Source organism: Argentina silus, assembly GCF_951799395.1.
Source record: "Argentina silus genome assembly, chromosome: 19".
NCBI classification, from domain to species: domain Eukaryota; kingdom Metazoa; phylum Chordata; class Actinopteri; order Argentiniformes; family Argentinidae; genus Argentina; species Argentina silus.
The window spans coordinates 17,659,257-17,680,597 of record NC_139673.1 but is presented as its reverse complement, the minus strand read 5'-3'; the positions used below and the strand labels follow the sequence as shown (position 1 = coordinate 17,680,597).

General features: G+C 40.4%; 3 pseudogenes across 3 annotated transcripts in view; all 3 read left to right on the top strand.

The window, feature by feature from the left end:
* The first annotated feature begins 1,259 nt into the window (after positions 1-1,259).
* The window catches only part of LOC310819883 (cytochrome P450 3A27-like), a 181,615-nt pseudogene continuing 161,533 nt past the window's right edge, over positions 1,260-21,341 (top strand). The window contains exon 1 of the transcript XR_014555118.1: positions 1,260-1,315. The product of XR_014555118.1 is annotated as a cytochrome P450 3A27-like (transcript). The remainder of the gene's footprint in view (positions 1,316-21,341) is intronic.
* Positions 3,647-12,263, top strand: LOC310819479 (cytochrome P450 3A27-like; annotated as a pseudogene). Its single transcript has 8 exons — positions 3,647-3,748; positions 3,882-3,995; positions 4,481-4,569; positions 4,680-4,812; positions 5,668-5,814; positions 8,600-8,819; positions 9,023-9,185; positions 12,219-12,263. The product of its transcript is annotated as a cytochrome P450 3A27-like (transcript).
* The window catches only part of LOC310819478 (cytochrome P450 3A27-like), a 35,587-nt pseudogene continuing 26,724 nt past the window's right edge, over positions 12,479-21,341 (top strand). Inside the window, exon 1 of the transcript in view lies at positions 12,479-12,483. The product of the transcript in view is annotated as a cytochrome P450 3A27-like (transcript). The remainder of the gene's footprint in view (positions 12,484-21,341) is intronic.

Below are 21,341 nucleotides of genomic sequence, written 5' to 3'. Positions count from 1 at the left end.
ACTTTTGAAGCCCTGAAATAGTGGGAGTATGTTTACAAATGTTTTTTTAAAAACCCATTGAATTAAAGTTGAGAATCTCTACTTTGACCCCATAATAATTGTTTGATTTCAAATCCAAGTGTAGAGCTAAAAGAACAGAAAATGCTTCCTCTTTCCAATACTTATGAAGAGCACTGTATTCATGTTAATCAGTTGCTTCATTACTGTAATATGTGATGTGTTTTGAACTAGTATTTTGAAATACTGTTTTTAGGAGCCAATGATATAAAACAAGTGCATACATGTAAAGAACATAACACATTTTTAGAGGAGTTCAAATATGTAAAATTCAGTATTACTCGAAAGAAAATATTTGGCCAAAAATATTTGCCCCATAGTCCTTCTTGAATCAATGGGTCTGCAAACTATTAAAACCCGATAGGGATCAAACAGGCAGCAACTATTAGCAGGATGTTAAGATAAAGGCCGACAATAACATCACTGAGTGTTGCCCTCTGCGCAGGGATCCCCTTTCAATCATTCACTAGCCATGGCTTCAACTTCACCTCTCACATACTCTTTCGCCTGTGTTTCATGATCTGAAACACAGGTGTCATGACGGGATAAAATAATCACTTCAGCAGACGTGTCCGGGGTTACTCAGAAGAAGCGATTGAACCTGTAAAGATGGGTTACCTTCCGTACTTCTCCACCGAGACATGGACTCTCCTTGTCTTACTCATCTCTCTGATCGTAGTGTAAGAAGTTTTAATAAAAAATATTATTTGTTAGTTAGTTAGTTGTGATAATACATACAAATGATAGTATTGATAATTACAGTTATCTAACAGTTTCAACGATACCTATGACTTGATCGTTTTGCTTTTGTTTCAAGTCAGATTGTTGATTTATATTTATTCTGACCAGGTATGGATACTGGCCATATGGAATATTAAAAAAACTAGGCATTCCTAGTCCTAAACCCATCCCTTTCCTCGGGACGATAATGGGATATAAGAAGGTTTGTAGAGATTAAGCCCATAAACAACAACATTGTAGACTCATCCATGATGTGTGTTGTTGTGGTGAAAGCCATGGGAGCTGAATATGAATTGTTTTACCCAGAAAAATGGGCAATAAAGCTTTTGAACGAAAACGAAAAGAGAGGAGTGAGAGCCGGTCTGTAGTGGAAAAGGGCCATCATAGACTAAGCCACAGTTCAGGTTTATGACAAGCATTTATGAACTGGCTATTTTTTATTATTATTTTTTTGTTCCCAGGGTGGTTTCACCAATTTTGACACAGAGAGCTTCCAGAAATATGGGAAACTGTGGGGGTGAGTCTGCTAAACTGATCCTGGTTATTGTTAACTATGATGGATATATATATCTCTCAGTGTCTACAGTATACACTCTTAAACCAGGCGGACACCGTGCGATTTTCACAAACACAGACGATCCAACCGACGAAATGGTCTCATACACCAAGACAAATGATCTGTCTTGATGCAAGTACACTGCCCAAGCAACAATTTCATGCTTCCACATTAATAATTTGAATCTGTTATTGAGCGATTTAAGTTTTAAGCTTTTAAGTATTCTGTAGTATGGTCCCAAACACAACTTGTGCGTTGCCAATGTTTGACAACATCCTGGATTCTCATTGGTTGAGGCTCCTATATTGCCTCTGAGCACGTCTCAAACTGCATGAATAAAGAGGAGCCACGACATGTCAGAATTCAAATCGGAAGTGATTGTGTCTTCCCTCCATGTCATTGAAAGGGCAAAAATGTAATTAAAAAAATAAAGAAAAAAAGGGTTCTAAAAGGATTCTTTGGTTGAATAACTCTTATGGGTTCCATTTGCAGTGCCCTGCGTAAGTAATGGGCCAAGCATTTTTTCTTCTTTTGCATTATGCAAATGTCCAAATTAAGCACTCATGTTCAGTATTTGGTCCCCAATCCTTTGTATGCAAAAGTGCAAAAGTCTGTGACCCATTGACCCAACCAGACGCTGGGTATCTTCTCTGGTAATGCTCTGCCAGACCTATATTGCAGCGATTGTTGTTTGTTTTTTTAGGATGTTTTGCCCTCCTCTTCAGCAAATTAAATGCATGTTCTATAGGATTCTATAGGATTCTCTTTTTGGCCCTGAATAATTTCCTAGTTGCTATGGCAGTATGTTTTGGGTCATTGTCCTGCTGTATGGTGAAATGCCGTCCAATGAGTTTGGAGCAATTAACTTGTACTTGGACTGACAAGATGTTTCTGAACACTTCTGAATTCATCCTCATCAAAGGAGACAAGTGAGCCAGTTACAGTGGAAGCCATACATGCCCAAGCCATAACACCCCCTCCCCCATATTTCACAGATGATGTGGGATGCTGTGGATATTGGGCAGTTCCTTTTTTTCTCCACACTTTACACTTGCCATCACTCTGGTACATGTTTTTCCAGAACTCTGCAGGCTCTTTTAGGTACTTTTTAGCAAACCGTAACCTGGCCAGCCTGTTTTTGTGGCCAAGTAGTGGTTTGCACCTTGCAGTGTAGCCTCTGTAGTTCTGCTGGTGATGTCTTCTGCGGATGGTAGTCTCTGACTCATTGACGCCTACCTCCTGGAGAGTGTTCCTAATCTATGGGGCAGTTTTTTTTTTTTTTTTTTTTTTATTATGGTGAGCATTTTTTGGTTATCCACTGGAAGTCTTCCTTGCCATTTGCGATTTCTTAGCTCACCAGTGCTTTCTTTCCTTTTAATGAAGTTCCAAACTGTTGATTTTGGTAGGTTTAAGGTTTTGGCTATGTTTCATTTTTTTCTGATATTTCAGCATCATAATGGCTTCCCTGACTTTCAATAACATCTCTTTGGTCCTCATGTTGACAAGACACCAATAGCAGACTGCACAAATTATGTGATGGAACACACCTGACGAACACACCTGTCAAGCCAATTGTCCCATCACTTTAGTGTAGCCTGAAATAGGGGGATTATGCATAAAAATGTTGTAATTTCTGAATGATAAACCAATATGTACACAAATAACATCAAATAAAAGATGAGAATCTCTACGTTCTCATTTCAACTCCAAAAAGAAGAAAAAATGCTTCACTGTCCCATTACTTTCGCACGGTACTGTATAACCTTCTGTGGAAAAGGGTTCTACATGGAACCCAAAAGGTTTCTTCAAAGGGAGAGTGGAAGAAGAACCCTTTTTGGTTCTAGGTAGCACTTTTTTTCTAAGAGTGCAGGATCTGTGATGGGTCTGTCTGTCTCTATCTACGGTATATTCGCTTGAATGCCACAGCCTATTTGAGTATTGTTGCTGACCATGTGCATCCCTTCATGGCCACAATTGACCCATCTTCTAATGGCTACTTCCAGCATGATAATGCACCATGTCACAAAGCAAAAGTTGTCTTAAACTGGTTTCATGAACATGACAATGAGTTCAGTGTTCTTCAGTGGCCTTCCCAGGATCTGAATCCAATAGAACACCTTTGGGATGTGGTAGAACGGGAGATTCACATCTTGAAAGTGAACCTGAAAAATCTGCAGGAATTGAGTGATGCAATCATGTCATCATGGACCAGAATCTCAAAGGAATGTTTCCAACATCTTGTGGAATCAATGCCACGAAGAATTGAGGCTATCTTTGTTTTTGCTGGTCTGTAGGATCTATGATGGCCGTCAGCCCATCCTGTGTATCATGGACACAGCCATGATCAAAACCATCCTCATCAAGGAATGCAACTCCCTTTTCACTAACAGGAGGGTAATACGCTGAATTGAAGTTGTTGTATGGGGAAAAAAACATAAGGACTCCTTAAATAGATAATATCATTGTTATTATAGCATTATTAATAGTAGGTTAATCTTGCAGTATATAATTATTATTATTTTTCTAGAATATCTATCTCAAAGGGCCTCTGTATGACGCCGTGTTTATCGCTGAGGATGATGCATGGAGACGGATCCGCAGTGTCCTGTCTCCCTCCTTCACCAGTGGGCGGATCAAAGAGGTACAGTCCCATCTCTCCTCTCCTTCTTTCATTCATTCCTTTATACAACACAAATAAATGAATGACTAACAACTCTGATGCGCGCGCGTGTGTGTGTGTGTGTGTGTGTGTGTGTGTGTGTGTGTGTGTGTGTGAGAGTGTGTGTGTGATTTGTACTATGTGTATAGTGTGTATTCATTGTTGTTTGTTGTTGTGTGAAGCAGCAACTTTAATTAATTAATCCAAGACAAATTTTCATCCGGGACAATAAAGTATATTTGATCTTATCTTCGATAAATTCAGTGGTCAGATGACAGAGTATAGAATAATAGTTCATCTTTGGAGTCACTTATTCTTTGACATAATGTATCCTGTATGGATGTATATTCTCAGGCTATATAAACATTAAAATAATTCCTGTTTCAAACATGATATTAATATATGTTTTGCACATATTAATCCACGTATCAATCATGATATTTTTCCATGTATCCTTCCCAACTCAGATGTTCGGGATCATGAAGCAGCACTCTGGTAACTTGGTCAGCAATCTGAAGAAGACGGCTGATAACGATGAGCCCATTGAACTAAAGGAGTGAGTATTTATCTCCGAGACGATAAGATGAATTTGTAATTTCAGTGAACTCCCCCTTTAATTTTGTGGTTGTGGTTCTGGTAGTCAGAGATTGTGTGGTTGTGTTCCAGGTTCTTTGGACCATACAGTATGGATGTGGTCGTCAGTACTTCATTCAGTGTCGACATCGACTCCCTCCACAACCCCTCCGACCCCTTTGTGACCAACATCAAGAAAATGCTCAAGTTTGACATCTTCAGCCCACTGTTCCTCACAGTCGGTACAACTGCCCCCATATAACTTTCAGTCATTTTGTGCTTAATAAATGAAGCTATTGATTTCATTGATTAGACTGACATAAACCACACTGCCAATGGTTTGCGCTCTACTCATTTGACAAACACATGGGCCCTGTCCAGAACCAACCTCTAGTTCCTAAATGCTGGACACTTGGAGATCTGAGTGGATTGGATACAGAAGTGTCTAGGGATAGAGCCTAGGAGTTGTTTCTGGACAGGGCTGTGCATTGAATAGGATTGGAGTCACGTATCATTGTATTTCCTGTTCCTGTTTGTAACCGTGGCATTTCCTGTCCGTCCAGCATTCTTCCCCTTCATGGGTCCTGTTATGGCAAACAAGGAGGTATCCCTATTCCCTGCCTCGGTCACAGATTTCTTCTACGCTGTCTTTCAGAAGATCAAGTCCAATCGCGTGGCTAGCACCAGGAAGGTATGTAAATATATCTGATCAAATATACGATCTTCAGCCAGTATTGTGTAATACAATTGTAGAGATTTGGTAGCATCTGGTAGTTCTCATGTGATTTTGATCTGACGTAAGCCTGCTTCCAGAGTTGGGTAGATTTCCTGCAGCTGATGATAGACTCGCAGAAAGACAGCAACTCAAAGGGAGAGGAGCAGAGTAAAGGTGCCTGCCTTAAACACACACACACACACACACACACACACACACACACACACACATACACACACACACACACACACACACACTGTATACTAGCATCTAACACACACACATACAGTACCTGCCTCAAACACCTATACCTACAAACACACCTACCACCCCATTTCTCCCATCATCATAGGATTGAGTGACCATGAGATCTTGTCCCAGGCAATGATGTTCATCTTTGCTGGCTATGAGACCACCAGTAGCTCTCTGTCCTTCCTGGCCTACAATCTGGCAACCAACCCTCACATCATGACCAAGCTGCAGGAGGAGATAGACACTGTGTTTCCCAACAAGGTAACCCCTCTGCAGACTCCTATATAGTACTATTCATGTGGAACAGGTGATAGTGACAGTGACAGTGTGATAGTGACATGATAGTGACAGTGTTTTAGAGGGTACTGATGAGTGTGTAACCCCTGTGCACTGCAGACTCCTACAGATGGTTAGATAGGTGACAGTATTTTGCAGTGTGCTAATGTGTCTGTAGCATCCCTGTGCAGACTTCTGCCCAGTATTATTCATTTGAAACAGGAAGTAGATAGGTGTTGTTGGAATCTTCAGAATACTTAAAAGGCCAGTACCTGAGGACCTGAGGGATCTACAGGGTATATACCTTAAAAGCATGTCTGACATGCAGTGGTGTGCATGACCATAGAGTGATTTCAAAACTAATACAATTATCTTAAAATAAATTATAAAACTAACAGGTAATCAGTGCAGAGACTTGTGTGATATGTGCTCTCCATCTGACTCGTGCTGCTGCATTTTGTATCATTTGCCAAGAGCTTTCTTTGGTCGACCAGACAGGAGAGTGTTACAGTAATCAAGGTTGCTAGTAATACAAGCATGCATTCGTCTCTCAGTGTCAGCCTGGGAGAGGAAAGGTTGCACCTTTACAGCTGTGTTCTGTAAAGGTCCATGTAATATTCAAGCGTTCTAAAAGCTTCCTAACGGTTGTAATGACTATCTTTAATCGGTAGCGATCAGGGAACAAGATCTCTTATAATAAATCCCTTATGAATAAATATTTCATTTACGAACGCTGTTTTGGTTCGGAAAACACGCTTTTTAAAATGCAGTGTCCTACCTGACATTCGGTTTGCATATAAACATGTTGTGAGTGCCAGGGGTGTTCTAGGGGAGTAGACTGACCTTTCTCTGGTGGCTGCCTCTCCCAATCGTGTGCGCATGTAGAAACACAACAGCTAATGTCCAACACTGCAAGTTCATTTCGGGGGGATATATTATTATTAGGGAGGATGTTGTTGTTTGGACAACTTCAGACAGAATTTCTCCACGATGGCAGATTTCCGGCAAACTTACTTACTCTTCTTTAAGTGATACAAATATGTTTTAGTCACATTCTTGATATGGGTTTCAAAATTAAGATCTGAGTCAATGGTAACACCTTGTTTTTTTGCCTGGTGCTTAGTGTTACTGTAAGTAGTGTATTTAAGTGTGCAGACAGTTTGACCAGGACAAGGACAAAGAGCATTTTGGCATCAGCATTAATTAATTAATTCTAAGGTCATTAAGAACCTAGTTAATAACTTAACAACATAGTGCTATCTCAGTGCTATGATCGGCACAAAAGCCAGATTGGAACATGTCAAAGGTACAGTTGGGAAGAAGGAGATTATTTAACAGTTTGAACACCTTTTTTTCAAGAATTATTATTTTTTTGCTTAAAAAGGGAAGGTTGGAGATTGGCCTAAAATCGCAAAGGACTGAAGAGTCTAAGTTACTTTTCTTCAGGAGGGGTTTCACCATGGTAGTTTTAGGTGCAGATGAACAGACCCCCACTTTGCTGAGCATTTCTGTATGACCACTGCAAAAGAGTTCATAGTGCTTCCATGTGGTGGAAGGTGGGGTAACAAGTCATCAAACACATCTTCAGGTCTTGCCTGAGTGATCCTCCTCACCTAATATTGGTTCTCTTATCTCAGAAGTATGTTGCAAATTCCTCACATTTGTAGGTGGAGAGCAGATCACCAGGTGTCTTGTGGGCGGGATTTATAAGGCTGTCAATCGTTGAAAAGAGCACTGTTTGAGTTGTTATGATTCATTATCAATTTTGAGAAATGATCCCGTCTGTCTTGGCGTTTTTTTATTGCCTTATTAAAAACAGAAAGATGCTCTCGAAGAATATCAAGGTGGACCTGCAGTTTTTGTCCGCTCAGACTTTCTGCAAATTCTTTTAAATTTGGCCACAGCCTTTTTCAGTTTGACTGGTGCTACAGAGTCGATAGTTGCCCTTAGTTTGGTGTTGAAGCTGGTTGCTAAATCATTATCACAGGAGGAAGCTGTTGATGGTGTACTATTCATATTCATATTCATCATGAAATTCTCATCTGCTCAGCGACATGGCTAGATAAATAATAGAGTGAAAATATATTTTTCCCCACTTCTAATAGACTGACATGCATTCATGTTTAGCCAGGTTTCAGATAAAAACATTACAGTGCAGCTTTCGCTCTGAGATAAGATCAATAAAGGTTTTGCCAGATAGGGACCTAATATTCAAAAGCACCATGGTAATGTTCTCTGGGCTGTTCGGTGCTGCCCGGCCACAGTTAATGGAATGGATACCAAGTTATTCACATTTGAACCACCTGACAGTTTTCTTGTAGTCTGTCGACTGTGATAGGAAATAATAGACTGTAGCACATTCAGTATTCCAAGCAGTCAATCCACTAAAAGCAGCCCAGTTTAGTGGCATTTTGACTTCTGATTGATCCTTGTGTACATCTATCATTTACATTGTTCAGTGGAATCTAAATGTATTTTCTTCTAACTATCAAGATAACATTATTTAGCGATTTTTTTGTTTATTCATGTATAACAAAAAAGCAAGACACTATTACACACGTACATTGAAAGTAATGGCGTTCTGTATGCGGGTGTCATGAAATTAGGCTATGCAGATTAGAATAAGTATAGTACTGTGTTCATTTCCCCCCCAAAAAACACAAAAAACTAACAGCTCTTCAGATTTGCGACGAAAAAGAGTTAGTTCTGGGCTACGGCTACGTGAACGACCAATCACTAGTGCTCATGTGAGTGTAATATCCCTGTGCAGGCTCCTATCCAGTACGAGGCTCTGATGCAGATGGACTATCTAGACAGCGTGATCAACGAGTCTCTCAGGTTGTACCCCATCGACTTGAAAGAGTCGCCAAGAAATCTGTTGAGATCAGCGGCATCACCATCCCCAAGGGTATGGTTGTCATGATACCCATCTGGACCTTGCACCGTGACCCCGATGTGTGGGAAGACCCAGAGGAGTTCAAACCAGAGAGGTAATGGGCCACATCTTAACCACAACCACAATATCAATCACAACAGCAACGATAAGAGCAGTGTTCCACAAACAACCATAAAACAAACCTAAATGCGACGACCAAACACAAACAGGTTTCTTCAACCATGTATAACCATCATATTACTGTGATTTAATTGATATGTTCTTTAACCCCTCCTCCTCTGAACTCTCCGTGTGTAGGTTCAGTAAGGAGAACAAGGAGAGCATCGACCCATACACCTACATGCCGTTCGGGTTGGGCCCACGGAACTGTATCGGGATGCGATTCGCTCTGGTATTGATGAAACTGGCGATGGTGGAGATTCTACAGAGGTTCAACTTCACCGTCTGCAAAGAGACAGAGGTGAGACAAAATAATGATACAATGATTGTAAATATAATTTTGTACCTATGACTTTGTTGCGTTTCTATATGTAGCAGAGGTGATTTTGGAATCACACTCGCGTGATGAGGTAGCCCTGCCTGAGACATGTAAACTGAAGTGTCGCCCTCAGACCTTGAGGATGTCCTCTTGGCTTAATAGTAGCGTTTGTGTCTTCCACATGGGAGACCCGGGTTTGAACCCCCATACTACAATTCTGTACTTGCGTACTGCATGAGTATGTACTCCCCATTTAATTTCCCAGATTGCATTTTTCAGTACTAGGCGCCAATCATCCTCAGTATAGGCTACCTACTAAATGATGGAAGTGTGAGATTTAAAAAAAAGCTATTTGTATTTCTGCAAAACTCCCTCGAGACTTCATAGGGCCATTTTAATGTATGTCGACCCAAGAGAGGTTGTCCAGGAGTTTGAGTTTATTTGAATTTATAGTGCAATGCTACCCGAACGTAACAGTGACACTGTGTTAGGTAACATTCATAGTGTAACGCTGACATCTGTTTTACTCGTTCCTTCATACTTTAACTGTGTGTCAACTCTCACCAGATCCCCATTGAGATGGACCTACAGAACACTCTGATGCCCATACGGCCCATCAAACTCAAGCTGCTGTTCCGCTGCCAGGAGTCCAACGACAACCAGCTCAAAGCAGACAGCCAGTGATGAGGACCTGCCCTGCTGCAGGTCTCTCAGTTATTATGTTACACATAGATCTAGGATCAGCCCCAACACTGGCTACTTTCAAAAATGGGCTTAAAAAAAAAAAGGGCTTCGCTTTTGCCTTAAATTGAAACTAAATTGGCGCTAATAATTGCACTGTGACCCTAAAATGCACTGTGACATTTATTCTTTTTTTTATGTCTTTTATGCGTTTTTATTCTAATTTTTTTTTCATGCTTTCCTTTTTATCTATTTTACGTAAAGCACTTTGAATTGCCTCTGTGTATGAAATGTGCTATATAAATAAACTTGCCTTGCCTTGCCTCGCCTCACCTCTGGGCTCTGCTGCTACTGTATGCTGCTCTCTTTGTATCTGTCTATTAGTGGAGGTCCAGGACTAGTTGTATAGAGACAGTTGTTGTCTGTCGTCTGCAGTGACTTGTGTATGTTTTGTACTCGTCTGGTAGTGGGTCTCTATCATCACGCTAAAAACGTGTGTATAATCACAAACTAAATCATAACATGAGAATGAACAACATGCCATCAAAACATGACAATAAATAGGTGTTAGATTAGATTCAACTTTATTGTCATTGTGCAGAGTACAAGTACAGAGACAACGAAATGCAGTTAGCGTCTAACCAGAAGTGCAAAAAAGCAGAAAAGTGCAATGTGAACAATATATACAGGTAGAGCAGTATAAGCAATATATGAGCAGTATAAGTAGTGCAGTATAAGCAGTATATGAGCAGTATAAGCAGTATATGAGCAGTATAAGTAGTGCAGTATAATGTTAGAAATTATTTTTATAAAAACAGTTGCATCATAATGCTCAATAGCAGACAAGTAAATAAAGCTATTCAGTTCTTTATTTAGGGTGATTAAATTTACTAATTGTATTTGATATTCCATATGCAAATCAATTGAATTTATATGTTTTTTAATTATCTGAAATTTAAATACATGAAGAGGTAAGGGTTAGGTCATCAAGATAGATGCTCCAACACACACATAACATAAGAATGATGTAATGGAAAAATACTAGGCTAGGACAAATCAGAGTAGGTGTATGTTTTCTTCAGCAGGTCAACTCGTTCCCCAGAGGGAACGGACTGGCGATATCTCTACCTGGAACGGATCGAGTGTCAGGGGCTGGGACCAGGACCAGGACCAGCCTAAAGCACCAACGAGAGGAGAGCCAAGTCTAAACCGCGGCTCCTCCCCAACCAAATAGCCAATCACAATCATTCTGTTTACTGTAAAATGCCTTGTTTGACTGTTTGAATGCATCCATTTTTGGAAGGTTGGTTACAGATTAACAGCTTGCTGACTGTGATTTTCTTCGCCAAAAGTGGTCCTTGTACAAGTCTAGAATTTTGACATATAAATAAATAGCTAAAATTAAGAAGTAGTTTGTCTTCTCCTTCAAATAAAGAACACGTTTTCTTACAAATTTGGTGACGTCCCGACGTGATTTGAAGAGAAGAAATTGGACCGAATTGAACTGACGGCGAAGTCCGGGAGACGGAAGCCAGACGGAGTTGTTTTCTTGTAACCCCTCAACACTCACAGAGGCTGGCCAAAAACAAAAAGGTAAGCAGAAACCTGTTGTTATAAACCGAATTCTGCATAGTTAACTTTGAATACTGTAGACTGTGAGTGTGGAGGAGGTAAGAGTAAACCAACTACCAAATTTAGAAATCTATGTATACGTAATGAAACCGGTAATGAAAATGTAACAATCAAAGCAATATATGTCAAAAATTCTCTTTTATTTGGGTAAATTGTTTTCTTTTATTTGGGTTAAAATCCCTCAGGTGAAAGGCCTGTAAATTGTTTTCTTTCATTTGGGTTAAAATCCCTCAGGTGAAAGGCCTGTAAATTGTTTTCTTTTATTTGGGTTAAAATCCCTCAGGTGGAAGGCCTGTAAATTGTTTTCTTTTATTTGGGTTAAAATCCCTCAGGTGGAAGGCCTGTAAATTGTTTTCTTTTATTTGGGTTAAAATCCCTCAGGTGGAAGGCCTGTAAATCGTTTTCTTTTATTTGGGTTAAAATCCCTCAGGTGGAAGGCCTGTAAATCGTTTTCTTTTATTTGGGTTAAAATCCCTCAGGTGGAAGGCCTGTAAATCGTTTTCTTTTATTTGGGTTAAAATCCCTCAGGTGGAAGGCCTGTAAATCGTTTTCTTTTATTTGGGTTAAAATCCCTCAGGTGGAAGGCCTGTAAATTGTTTTCTTTTATTTGGGTTAAAATCCCTCGGGTGAGAGGCCCGTAAATTCTTTTGTTTGGGTTAAAATCCCTCAGGTTAAAGTCCTGTAAATTTTGTTGTGTGTTAGAATCTTGTTATGAGTAGAGAGCGTATAGCCAGGTTGTGTAAATAGGTAAAGCATTGAAGCTGAGGGAGGTGAGAGAGTTTGGAGAGTAATTGTGTTTGAAAGTAAAAGAAAGTGACATATTGGTGTAAACTGTTATAGAAATTGTGCGAGAGTTGTTGTTGTCTCTAGTAGTTGTTGACTCTACTGTTGTTGTGGTTGTTCAGTAAGTGGGAGGCCGGCCCCACCCTGAAAAGTTTTCTTTGTCTCGTTACTTCCTTAAAATGGAGTAACTAGTGGTTGAATCCATTTAATGTTCAAGCTTAGAAGCTACTGTTTTGGCTCCATCTTGTTTTCATATTTAGCATCTATTGGCTAAGCTACTGTTTTGGCTCCATCTTGTTTTCATATTTAGCATCTATTGGCTAAGCTACTGATTGGCTCCATCTACTGTTCAAATTTAGTAACTATTGTTTGGCTCCATCTAGTGTTCAAATTTAGTAACTATTGTTTGGCTCCATCTAGTGTTCAAATTTAGTAACTATTGTTTGGCTCCATCTAGTGTTCAAATTTAGTAACTACTGTTTGGCTCCATCTAGTGTTCAAATTTAGTAACTATTGATTGACTTCATCTCGTTTTCAAATTTAGCAACTATTGGCTAGCTTCATTGACTAGCTCCATTTAATGTTTATGTTTAGCAATTATTGATTAGCTCCAACTAGTGTTCAAGTTCAGTAATTAAGGATTTAGCTCCAATTAATGTTCATGTTCAGCAGTTACTGATTAGCCCCCTCTAGTGTTTAAGTTAGATAACTACTGAATAGCTCCATATAGTGTTCAAGTTTTGGAACTACTGCTTGACCCCATCTATACAGGCCGCTGATTGACACTAATTTGATTAAAATCAAAATTCATCCACACATGACCAGCATGGTGGAAAACTATGTGACAGAATGTGACACATGCAATGACCACGACCCAAAGATGGTCTACAAGTGTCCCATGGGAAAGTTCCCAGTACCAGACGCACCATTCAAGGACATCAGATATGGGTGCAGACAACAGAGTGAAAGGCTACAGATACCTACTGGTAATGGTGGATAGGCTCACTAAATGGGTGGAAGCCACTCCCTATAAAAAAAAGAGACGGCCAGCACTGAAGTAAAATGGCTAAGGGATGAACTCATTCCCAACCAGTATGCCACGACACCAGATTGACATTGGCTAGATGCACTTCCCCTAGCACTGATGTTAATGAGGAACTCATCAAATAGCAAAACACATCTAACGCCCCATGAGTTGTTGACAGGTCGCTCAAATGCCAGGTCCTCCAAGACATGGAGGCCACCTGCCGTCCTTAGACATTTGGCACATAAATTGCAATGACTACATGAATGCATTGACTAACTTGTCTCGAGTTTTGTCTAACCAGGTACGGCAGGTGGAGGCAGAGCCTGAGACCGCAACACCCAAGACTCCTGTGGTAAAGGTTTAGTTCACACCTTAAGGGGTGTGAAAGGAGGGTTTTGTTGAGAATTTTTTATAAAAAACAAATTATTTTTGGTTCACACCTTAAAAGGTGTGAAAGGGGGGTTTTGTTAGAAATTATTTTTATAAAAACAGTTGCATCATAATGCTCAATAGCAGACAAGTAAATAAAGCTATTCAGTTCTTTATTTAGGGTGATTAAATTTACTAATTGTATTTGATATTCCATATGCAAATCAATTGAATTTATATGTTTTTTAATCATCTGAAATTTACTAATGTGATGGCCTGTTGAGATGAATCAAGCATTAAATGAGATGAATCAAGCATTAGTTCCATGGTACTTGGATTAATACATGAAGAGGTAAGGGTCAGGTCATCAAGATAGATGCTCCAACACACACATAACATAAGAATGATGTAATGGAAAAATACTAGGCTAGGACAAATCAGAGTAGGTGTATGTTTTCTTCAGCAGGTCAACTCGTTCCCCAGAGGGAACGGACCGGCGATATCTCTACCTGGAACGGATCGAGTGTCAGGACCAGGACCAGCCTAAAGCACCAACGAGAGGAGAGCCAAGTCTAAACCGCGGCTCCTCCCCAACCAAATAGCCAATCACAATCATTCTGTTTACTGTAAAATGCCTTGTTTGACTGTTTGAATGCATCCATTTTTGGAAGGTTGGTTACAGATTAACAGCTTGCTGACTGTGATTTTCTTCGCCAAAAGTGGTCCTTGTACAAGTCTAGAATTTTGACATATAAATAAATAGCTAAAAGTAAGAAGTAGTTTGTCTTCTCTTCAAATAAAGAACACGTTTTCCCACAATAAGCAATATATGTATTAACAGTAACATTATAAGCAGAATAAATATAGAATGCAGTATGAACAGTATAAGCAGTATATGAGCTGTATAAGTAGTGCAGTTACCAATGTATTGGGTCTATCTATGGGTATCGTAGTGCAGCAGTAGTCAAAATGTACCTGCATTTTATCGGTTGAAGTGCCATCTCATCTGTCATAAGATTTGACTTGTAAAACTGAAAAGTAGGATACAACTAATAGCCTAAATGTATAAACACAGACCACAACCAAAAAACAACATGGGAAAATCGTTTACGCATCCTCTGCAGCAGGAACAGTGCAGAGAAAAAGTATGTACAGTAAACCCCATAACTGAATACACTTCATACGCTTCAGCGCGACACAGAACGCTACATTGAGGTGGCCTATACTGCAACAAAGTAAAAAGATTAGACAGACACGTGTCTTCAATAACTTGCATGTTTAATCAAAATACAAGCATTCGGCACATCGTTAACTTGTAGGAAAGTTTAATCAGGTTTTATCAATTGTATTATTTTAAATGTGAAATAAATAGCATCAGTGCAGAGGCTATAACACACTACAAAAGTCACATTAAATCACGGAAAGTAGGCTAGGCTAATTAACGGAACTATATGAATATACAGCCGGAGCCCAGTCCAGGGTTCTGAAAGCGACAAGTAACAAGTGTGCCCATCAACGGTCTAGATATTAGGCCTATACGTAACATTTAGTCCTCCACTTTATATCACAGCTAGTATAACGTTTAAAATGACTACAAAACAAAAGCAATATAGTCTACAGTGAACGGCGCATTGTCCATTTGTCATACATGTCCAAACAGACCTGCACACTTGAATAGGAAAGTAGCGCGGCGGTTCGTTGCTTCAGCAAACCTCTCGATGACTTTACTGTTGAAATCCATCTGTCCCTGGATCAATGCATTTTCAATGGAAAGCATGTCAAGGCCGTTCAGTCGCTGGTGTCTGTTCTGTTCTGACAGATGTATAATGTCTTTGAATCCAGCCGATGCCCAAATAGTCTCCACCAAAAATCATACATGGGAAACAGAACAGCGCATGTTTCGAGGTGGTAGCGGTTAGCCATCTCTTTTTGTCAAACCATTCCTGTTGGCCCCAAACGTTTTATCTCCAACTTCTCTTCCAAAGGCAATGTACTAAACCGCATGGTCAACAAATAATCTACACGATTCATTGTGAAAACTTTAGCTAGCTAGCATTAGCGATAGACGTACAGTAGATGAACTGAATTGCTTTGTGATTATTTCCTGTCATGTCAGACCACGTTAACGACATTAGCGTTTAATAGTTTTTCGCCACCTGTTGCTAGGCAGAATTCATACCCAATATAATTTGCGTGAGGTTTTCCCTGCTTAAGCCAATCACGCTCACGTTGTTCCCCTCGCAACGATGGGGCAGAGTGCTCCGCTGCCCCACAGCAGAAAGACGGGACAGAGAGCGCAGTCCGCACACACTAGTAATTACTAGTAATTAGTAATTACTCCAAAAACAGCACTATACGGATTATGAGTCAAGTTTATTATATTTATACACACCAATTTCACCATTTAATCTATTTTGTATTAAATATAAAATACTTATTATTGTAACGAACGGCGGGGCAGAGTAGCTTGCCTTAAGCGGGTATCCAACTCGCAACCTTCCGCTTACAAACCGGCCGCGCTAGCCACAACACCAAGAGAGTTAACTCACTTGGCAGAGCTGCTAACGGGCCTTACACAGGGTCGTTACACAATCCCCTCCGTTCGGGAGAGCGTGTAGTAAATAAACTTAGATGAAGAAAGGAAGCTGCAGAGGTCCGGATGAGTCAGTTTAATCGTCTTTAATTAATCATAACTTCATCATTACAATCCACGGCCAGATGTGGGGGGCTCCTGTCCAGTCAATAATGTCCCCCCCTATCTAGTCCAGCCGTTCAGTCTTTTATACAAAACAGCCTGCTTTGTCTTCCAGATTTGGGCATGGAATTCCCAGGTCCACGTTACTCTAAACATTTTCAACCTATACGATGGTGATGTTTACGGTCTTCACCAAATAAGGCTATACCTTATGGTGTTGTTCACAGCCTTAACTAATTAAGACTACTCCCACCACTATCCCTCCTTTACCATCCCCCCAATCTACAGAGGTCAACTGCATGCTGCAACATTCCAAGGGCCTGACCCATCAGGCCTTCTTCTGGTCAGAGCAGAATACACTACAAGCGTGCCCTCACGCTTCACTATACGAGTCTCTCACGTGGACACGCCTCTCCGATGGCCTCACGGGCGCCATCCCACTTCTAACACCAATGTAACGAACGGCGGGGCAGAGTAGCTTGCCTTAAGCGGGTATCGAACTCGCAACCTTCCGCTTACAAACCGGCCGCGCTAGCCACAACATCAAGAGAGTTAACTCACTTGGCGGAGCTGCTAACGGGCCTTACACAGGGTGTTTACTAATAAAAAATATGACTAATAATTGTTTCGTATTTGTAATGTACTTTATAAAGAAAAAAACCCTGTATATCCCCAAATTTGATTCTATGCAATATGTTTTTTCAAATGTTGTATTTGTCTTGTAGGCTACTTTTGTGTAAGCCGTATATTGTGGGTAAAATGCACTATAAATTCAAATGAACTTAAACTTAAATGTGTATTGCAGTGGAATCCTAACTCGAGTTCCGCGTGTAAATCGAATCAATTTCCCATTGACATGAATGCAAGATTTACGCGCGCGGATTTGGAGTTAGGATTCCACCCAAAATGCGTTGCTATTGGTATCATTATGACGTTAATATGTACACAGAATTGAGAATGTTCTGCAATAATACACAAAGTTCTTGAACTTTTAGTTTAGTGGCATAACGAGCTAAGACGCAACCTGAACCTGTGCAATCAGTATTACCAGAGTGAGATATAAAGAGATTATAACCGGAAGATTCGGCGCTTATACACAGCCTACTGACTGAGGTCGGCTAATGTAGGCCAGAGATGTAGTATAGTTGACATATAGTATAGTTTTATAACACTTGTATTTGTAAATACTTGAGACTGCATAGGCCGACTACCTTTACAGCATTTGGACAAGGGACGCGTAAAAATGTCACTGAGAGATATCTGTCACTAGGAGATGATATTCCCATTAAGTCGAATTCAGCGTTGGATATTTCTATATGCCTAAAAACTCACATCTTTAGAAAGGCCTTCCTTTAGGTCCTGTCCTCTTGTTGTTGTTAGTGTTTTGTTTGTGTTTTTGTTTGTGTGTCTATTGCACTCAACTGCACAGGCTTTGAAATTGTCGGCTACAAATGAAAAACACATTCCAAATCAAATATATTTTTTATTATTATTATGAGAGACCTAAATGCATGAATTGAATTAGGGCTATTTTAATTTTGCCGAGGTCCTCTGCTTATTAGCCTATAGGCTCCTACCTGTACCAGGCCGATTCCAGTTAATAAAATGTGCCCATTATATGGCCACTGATATTTGACCTGTTGGCCACAATTGTAGGCTATATTTCAAGGCGTGTCAACAAACATAGCCAGCCAACCCACACTGGAAGCTTTTGCTGACTCTAACATAGGCCTCTGACAGGACCAAGTCACTTCGAACCATTGCATCGAACGCTGATAAGAGTTGTTAGGCAGTGAATTACCATGATAGTCATTCCAAACCCATTATGACGCCAGCCGAACGCACATTATAGATAATAACATTTCTTTGCTGCCAATCGGTGTACTGGTATTTGTTGACTGATTCAGTAGGGCAAACTCAAAGATTGTTATCCCTTTCTCATTTGGGGAATCTTTCTGACATTCCTGTTGCATTATAGTATGGGTGTGTGGAGATTATTTCAATCATTTTTGTTTGTGTTCTATCTACTGTAGGTGCATAAAAACAATGGAGGTGAAAATATATATGAGTATTGAGGATATTAGGAAGGAGCATGAGAGGATTAAGACAGAGAAGGCAGAGTTTGAGAAAAAGATAGAGGAATATGAGAAACAAAAGAGAAGGGACCAAAAAGTTAGGCAGAGGGAGGAGGAGATCCTGGCCAGAAAGGCAGAAAGACTGCAGGAGGACAGGAATGAGTTCAATAGGGAGAGGGAGGAGATGGACAGTGGGATCAAGATCCTCATGATGGAGATTGAGAAAGAGAAGGAGTCCTCAAAGGAGATACTTAGAAAGGCTGAGAAGGCAGAGGCAGAGTTAAATATGATGAGGAAGGAGAGTGTGAAAATCCAAAGAGACTGACAGAAGGTGGAGCAAGAAATGCTCAGGATGTGGAAGGAGAAGGAGACATTTCTCAAGGCCAAGAAACAGATGGAGAAAGAGATGGAGAAAAATATGGTGGCAGTCAAGAGGAGAGAGGCCCTGGTGATGGAGGCCGAAGAAAGACTTAAGCTGAGCAAGGAAAAAGAGAAGGAAGAGCAGGAGATGGAGACCTCAAAGGAGATGCTTAGAAAGACAGAGAAGGTCGGAGCAGAGTTGCAAATGATAAAGAAGGAGTGGATGAAAATCAAAAGAGACGGGCAGAAGGTGGAGCAAGAAATGCTCGGGATGTGGAAGGAGAAGGAGACATTTCTCAAGGCCAAGAAACAGATGGAAAAAGAAATGGAGGCAGTCAAGAGGAGAGAGGCCCTGGTGATGGAGGCCGAAGAAAGACTTAAACTGAGCCAGGAAAAGGAGACGCTAGAGGAGGAAAAGGAGACCTCAATGGAGATGCTTAGAAAGACAGAGAAGGTCGGAGCAGAGTTGCAAATGATAAAGAAGGAGTGGATGAAAATCAAAAGAGACGGGCAGGATGTGGAGCGAGAAATGCTCAAGATGTGGAAGGAGAAGGAGACATTTAAAAAGGATAAGAAACAGATGGAAAAAGAGATAGAGGCCATCAAGAGGAGAGAGGCCCTGGTGATGGTGGCTGAAGAAAGAGCGAAACAGAGTCTGGAAAAAGAGAAGCTAGAACAGGAGAGGGAGACATTGAAGAAGGTGAGCATGGTGACGATTAGAGAGATGGTAGAGAACCTATAGACTAAGTAGATGAAGGTGATTGTTGCTAGCTTTACTATAGCATTTAGTCCATGACCTTCAACTCTCAGTTGAATTTGTCCAATTCTTGTCTCACCTTGCACTCCCCTCTGATGTTACTTTTTTAATTTCAGATGATCGATGGCTCCAGATATGCCCCAACCCTCATGTTCTTGTTGAGAGCGACTCCTCTGATGGCTCAGCTGGTAGACAATCAGGCAAACCAGGGGACGAGCCTTTCTGTCAAAAGCCTTGTTGATGTGGCCCTGGCTGAGAGCGTGTGGGGATGCAGAGATAAGACAGGGGACTGCACATGCCGACACCGTTAGCCTGGAACCCTCAACACAATTGGCCGCTATTTAGGGATACATAGCAAATCAATTTATATAGTTGTCTTAAGTTCAATAAATTAAGTTGAACATTAAATTAAATTGACTTCCTTTCTCTACCACTGTGACTGCTTGTGGCATTTATTATTATAGAAAGTCTTACTTGTGATGACCGTGATGTAGCTATTTATTTTAAGTCGCTCTGGATAAGAGCTTCTGCTAAATTACTCAAACGTAGGCCTGAAGTACATCCGTAAAATAATGTATCCATTTCCTGTTAACCATCTCTAAACCCTAGATGGCAGTATTTACTCTTACACCAGAAACGTGACCAGTTGCACGTGTGGATGCAGAAGAAATAGCCTCCCAGTCTGTTTCTGCAAGGAACTTCTAATTTATGGATTCTGTACATTGTTTTATGTTGAGAGTCTTGTCAAGTCTGAATATCTTAGAGTTGGGGTTTGTCCTCTACCTCCAAATATAAACGAGGACAATCACTTTGTTTTTCATACAGGTACCACTATATGTATGTATTTCTATAATCTATGTTTCTATTACTTTACCATACTATGAAACTAATTGAATATGTTTTTAAGCGTCCAAAAAGCATTGATACCAGCACTCCAAGAATCATTTTGCGTTGCTGCTGCAGCAGCCGCGCAATGTCAACACTTTACACACGCACTGGTGTAGCATGTAACATTAAAATCCATCAACTTCATATCACACCATTGATGATTGGTGAACTTGTTGGATCAGTTAAGGCCTGTGCCAGAAATCAGTAGACACACCAATCACACAATGGGACTATAACAGGCACATACACTGCATTCTGAAAGTATTCAGACCCCTTCACTTTTTCCGTATTATGTTATGTTACAGCCTTATTCAAAAATAGATGAAATTAATTTTTTTCCTCATTAATCTACACACAATACGCAATAATGACAAAGGTGCTTCAACAAAAAACGTAAAGGGTCTGAATACGTATGTAAAGGTGATATTTCAGTTTTTTATTTTGAATAAATTAGCAACAATTTCTAAAAACCTGTTTTTGCTTTGTCATTATGAGGTATTGTGTGTAGATTGATGAGGAAAAAGGCTGTAACATCACAAAATGTGGAAAAAGTGAAGGGGTCTGAATACTTTCCGAGAGCACTGTACTTACATCTTGATTCACAGAATCACACCTCGTACACACTTGCAAGTGATAGCAACGCCTATCACCTGTCCCAATAAAGGGATGCTACAAGCGCACCATTTCATCCTTTCCACTCTTCACTCTCTGACTGTCTGAAGTGTACTGTAGTTGTGTTGTTGTAGCTGGGTACACCTCAGCCTATGATTCTCATGGGGCGTTAGGTTGAAAAGTGTACTGTAGTTGTGTTGTTGTAGCTGGCTACACCTCAGCCTATGATTCTCACGGGGCGTTAGATTGTCTCTGATAG